Genomic DNA, 6,000 nt, shown 5'->3' on the forward strand with positions numbered 1-6,000 from the left:
CTCACAATGTGAAAAGGCACTCCAATGTGCCTATAGGGGCAGGCTGGTATTCACAGCAAACCAGCTGGCTGAACCGGCTAACCAGGATACCCAAGGTAGAGGACTCTATGTCTTGATGGACTGTGTATACTGGATCCAGCAATGTGGGAACAGGAGAAGGTGTCCCACATCAGACCGGTCCTATACTAACCAGTTTCCACACTGCAGCAAGTCATGTCTACACACTGTGTAGACATGACTTGCTGCAGTGTGGAAACTGGTTAGTATAGGACCGGTCTGATGTGGGACACCTTCTCCTGTTCCCACATTGCTGGATCCAGTATACACAGTCCATCAAGACATAGAGTCCTCTACCTTGGGTATCCTGGTTAGCCGGTTCAGCCAGCTGGTTTGCTGTGAATACCAGCCTGCCCCTATAGGCACATTGGAGTGCCTTTTCACATTGTGAGTACCCTGCACATGTCTTATATTTGTCGTTGGCTTCTTCAGATTCACACATACGGCGCCTCTTTCCTGTGTTTGATTTTAGCATGGTGTTATGTAGTCTCAGTAGACCTCCTACTGATTATCTGTTTGAGGTCACAGCTCATATACATATGTAAGCAAAATTTGTAAGAGAAAAGATATACGGCTAGTTAAAAAAACATAATTTATGTAAGAACTTAAATTATGTTTTCTTTCATGTAATTAGCAAGAGTCCATGAGCTAGTGACGTATGGGATAATGGCTACCCAAGATGTGGATCTTTCCACGCAAGAGTCACTAGAGAGGGAGGGATAAAATAAAGACAGCCAATTCCGCTGAAAAATAATCCACACCCAAAATAAAGTTTAAATTTTATAATGAAAAAAACTGAAATTATAAGCAGAAGATTCAAACTGAAACAGCTGCCTGAAGTACTTTTCTACCAAAAACAGCTTCAGAAGAAGAAAAAGTAGTAAAAGTATGCAAAGAAGAGCAAGTTGCTGCTTTGCAAATCTGATCAACCGAAGCTTCATTCCTAAACACCCAGGAAGTAGAAACAGACCTAGTAGAATGAGCTGTAATCCTTTGAGGCGGAGTTTTACCCGACTCGACATAAGCATGATGAATTAAAGATTTCAACCAAGATGCCAAAGAAATGGCAGAGGCCTTCTGACCTTTCTTAGAACCGGAAAAGATAACAAATAGACTAGAAGTCTTTCGGAAATTCTTAGTAGCTTCAACATAATATTTCAAAGCTCTAACTACATCCAAAGAATGTAATGACTTCTCCTTAGAATTCTTAGGATTAGGACATAATGAAGGAACCACAATTTCTCTACTAATGTTGTTGGAATTCACAACCTTAGGTAAAAATTTAAAAGAAGTTTGCAACACCGCCTTATCCTGATGAAAAATCAGAAAAGGAGACTCACAAGATAATTCAGAAACTCTTCTGGCAGAAGAGATGGCAAAAAGGAACAAAACTTTCCAAGAAAGTAATTTAATGTCCAATGAATGCATAGGTTCAAACGGAGGAGCTTGAAGAGCCCCCAGAACCAAATTCAAACTCCAAGAAGGAGAAATTGACTTAATGACAGGTTTTATACGAACCAAAGCTTGTACAAAACAATGAATATCAGGAAGATTAGCAATCTTTCTGTGAAAAAGAACAGAAAGAGCAGAGATGTGTCCTTTCAAGGAACTTGCAGACAAACCTTTATCCAAACCATCCTGAAGAAACTGTAAAATTCTCAGAATTCTAAAAGAATGCCAGAAAAAATGATGAGAAAGACACCAAGAAATATAAGTCTTCCAGACTCTATAATATATCTCCCTAGATACAGATTTACGAGCCTGTAACATAGTATTAATCACAGAGTCAGAGAAACCTCTTTGACTAAGAATCAAGCGTTCAATCTCCATACCTTTAAATTTAAGGATTTGAGATCCTGATGGAAAAAAGGACCTTGTGACAGAAGGTCTGGTCTTAACGGAAGAGTCCACGTTGGCAAGAGGCCATCCGGACAAGATCCGCATACCAAAACCTGTGAGGCCATGCTGGAGCTACCAGCAGAACAAACGAGCATTCCTTCAGAATCTTGGAGATTACTCTTGGAAGAAGAACTAGAGGCGGAAAGATATAGGCAGGATGATACTTCCAAGGAAGTGACAATGCATCCACTTCTTCCGCTTGAGGATCCCTGGATCTGGACAGATACCTGGGAAGTTTCTTGTTTAGATGAGAAGCCATCAGATCTATTTCTGGAAGTCCCCACATTTGAACAATCTGAAGAAATACCTCTGGGTGAAGAGACCATTCGCCCGGATGTAACGTTTGGCGACTGAGATAATCCGCTTCCCAATTGTCTATACCTGGGATATGAACCGCAGAAATTAGACAGGAGCTGGATTCCGCCCATACCAGAATTCGAGATACTTCTTTCATAGCCAGAGGACTGTGAGTCCCTCCTTGATGATTGATGTATGCCACAGTTGTGACATTGTCTGTCTGAAAACAAATGAACGATTCTCTCTTTAGAAGAGGCCATGACTGTAGAGCTCTGAAAATTGCACGGAGTTCCAAAATATTGATTGGTAATCTCACCTCCTGAGATTCCCAAACCCCTTGTGCTGTCAGAGACCCCCAAACAGCTCCCCAACCTGTCAGACTTGCATCTGTTGAAATTACAGTCCAGGTCGGAAGAACAAAAGAAGCCCCTTGAACTAAACGATGGTGATCTGTCCACCACGTCAGAGAGTGTCGTACACTCGGTTTTAAAGATATTAATTGAGATATCTTTGTGTAATCCCTGCACCACTGGTTCAGCATACAGAGCTGAAGAGGTCGCATGTGAAAACGAGCAAAGGGGATCGCGTCCGATGCTGCAGTTATAAGACCTAGAATTTCCATGCATAAAGCTACCGAAGGGAATGATTGTGACTGAAGATTTTGACAAGCTGATATCAATTTTAGACGTCTCTTGTCTGTCAAAGACAGAGTCATGGACACTGAATCCATCTGGAAACCTAAAAAGGTTACCCTTCCTGAGGAATCAATGAACTTATTGGTAAATTGATCCTCCAACCATGATCTTGAAGAAACAACACAAGTCGATTCGTATGAGATTCTGCTAAATGTGAAGACTGAGCAAGTACCAAGATATCGTCCAAATAAGGAAATACCACAATACCCTGTTCTCTGATTACAGACAGAAGGGCACCGAGAACCTTTGTAAAAATTCTTGGAGCTGTTGCTAGGCCAAACGGTAGAGCCACAAACTGGTAATGCTTGTCTAGGAAAGAGAATCTCAGAAACTGATAGTGATCTGGATGAATCGGAATATGCAGATATGCATCCTGTAAATCTATTGTAGACATATAATGCCCTTGCTGAACAAAAGGCAGGATAGTCCTTACAGTTACCATCTTGAATGTTGGTATCCTTAACGATTCAATATTTTTAGATCCAGAACTGGTCTGAAGGAATTCTCCTTCTTTGGTACAATGAAGAGATTTGAATAAAACCCCAGCCCCTGTTCCAGAACTGGAACTGGCATAATTACTCCAGCCAACTCTAGATCTGAAACACATTTCAGAAATGCTTGAGCCTTCGCTGGGTTTACTGGGACACGGGAAAGAAAAAATCTCTTTGCAGGAGGCCTTATCTTGAAGCCAATTGTGTACCCTTCTGAAACAATGTTCTGAATCCAGAGATTGTGAACGGAATTGATCCAAATTTCTTTGAAAAAACGTAATCTGCCCCCTACCAGCTGAGCTGGAATGAGGGCCGCACCTTCATGTGGACTTAGGAGCTGGCTTTGGTTTTCTAAAAGGCTTGGATTTATTCCAGACTGGAGATGGTTTCCAAACTGATACCGCTCCTGAGGATGAAGGATCAGGCTTTTGTTCCTTGTTGTGACGAAAGGAACGAAAACGATTATTAGACCTAAATTTACCTTTAGATTTTTTATCCTGTGGTAAAAAAGTTCCTTTCCCTCCAGTAATAGTTGAGATAATAGAATCCAACTGAGAACCAAATAATTTATTACCCTGGAAAGAAAGGGAAAGCAGAGTAGACTTAGAAGACATATCAGCATTCCAAGTTTTAAGCCATAAAGCTCTTCTAGCTAAAATAGCTAGAGACATATACCTGACATCAATTCTAATGATATCAAAGATGGCATCACAAATAAAATTATTAGCATGTTGTAGAAGAATAATAATGCTATGAAAATTATGATCTGTTACTTGTTGCGCTAAAGCTTCTAACCAAAAAGTTGAAGCTGCAGCAACATCCGCTAAAGATATAGCAGGTCTAAGAAGATTACCTGAACACAAGTAAGCTTTTCTTAGAAATGATTCAATTTTCCTATCTAAAGGATCCTTAAAGGAAGTACCATCTGCCGTAGGAATAGTAGTACGCTTAGCAAGAGTAGAGACAGTCCCATCAACCTTAGGGATTTTGTCCCAAAATTCTAATCTGTCAGACGGCACAGGATATAATTGCTTAAAACGTTTAGAAGGAGTAAATGAATTAACCAAATTATTCCATTCCCTGGAAATTACTTCAGAAATAGCACCAGGGACAGGAAACACTTCTGGAATAACTACAGGAGATTTAAAAACCTTATCTAAGCGTTTAGATTAGTATCAAGAGGACTAGAATCCTCAATTTCTAATGCAATTAGGACTTCTTTAAGTAAAGAACAAATAAATTCCATTTTAAATAAATATGAAGATTTATCAGCATCAACCTCTGAGACAGAATCCTCTGAACCAGAAGAACCATTATCAGTATCAGAATGATGATGTTCATTTAAAAATTCATCTGAAAAATGAGAAGTTTTAAAAGACTTTTTACGTTTACTAGAAGGAGGAATAACAGACATAGCCTTCTTAATGGATTTAGAAACAAAATCTCTTATGTTATCAGGAACACTCTGAGTATTAGATGTTGACGGAACAGCAACAGGTAATGTAACTTTACTAAAGGAAATATTATCTGCATTAACAAGTTTGTCATGACATTCAATACAAACAACAGCTGGAGGAACAGCTACCAAAAGTTTACAGCAGATACACTTAGCTTTGGTAGATCAAGCACCAGGCAGCGATTTTCCAGTAGTATCTTCTGACTCAGTTTCAACGTGGGACATCTTGCAATATGTAATAGAAAAGACAACATATAAAGCAAAATTGATCAAATTCCTTAAATGACAGTTTCAGGAATGGGAAAAAATGCCAGTGAACAAGCTTCTAGCAACCAGAAGCAATAAATAATGAGACTTAAATAATGTGGAGACAATAGTGACGCCCATATTTTTTTAGCCACATCCAGAACGCCGACACCTTTGGGGCAAAAGAACGTAAAAAATGGCGCAACTTCCGGCGACACGTATGACGCCGGAAACAGAAAAAAAAATTTGCGCCAAAAAAGTCCGCGCCAAGAATGACGCAATAAAATGAAGCATTTTCAGCCCCCGCGATCCTAACAGCCCACAGGGAAAGTCAAATTTTAAGGTAAGAAAAAAAAAATTGATTTATTCAAATGCATTATCCCAAATATGAAACTGACTGTCTGAAATAAGGAATGTTGAACATCCTGAGTCAAGGCAAATAAATGTTTGAATACATATATTTAGAACTTTATAAAAAAGTGCCCAACCATAGCTTAGAGTGTCACAGAAAATAAGACTTACTTACCCCAGGACACTCATCTACATGTTGTAGAAAGCCAAACCAGTACTGAAACGAAAATCAGCAGAGGTAATGGTATATATATAAGAGTATATCGTCGATCTGAAAAGGGAGGTAAGAGATGAATCTCTACGACCGATAACAGAGAACCTATGAAATAGACCCCGTAGAAGGAGATCATTGAATTCAAATAGGCAATACTCTCCTCACATCCCTCTGACATTCACTGCACGCTGAGAGGAAAACCGGGCCCCAACCTGCTGCGGAGCGCATATCAACGTAGAATCTAGCACAAACTTACTTCACCACCTCCATAGGAAGCAAAGTTTGTAAAACTGA

At 39.7% G+C, this 6,000-nt stretch overlaps 1 protein-coding gene across 1 annotated transcript in view; it reads right to left on the bottom strand.

The window, feature by feature from the left end:
- Positions 1–6,000, bottom strand: part of LOC128649836 (serum albumin) — a 36,608-nt gene that overhangs the window by 24,489 nt on the left and 6,119 nt on the right. The window lies entirely within an intron of this gene.

Source organism: Bombina bombina, chromosome 2 (genome assembly GCF_027579735.1).
Source record: "Bombina bombina isolate aBomBom1 chromosome 2, aBomBom1.pri, whole genome shotgun sequence".
In the NCBI taxonomy this organism is placed as follows: Eukaryota; Metazoa; Chordata; class Amphibia; order Anura; family Bombinatoridae; genus Bombina; species Bombina bombina.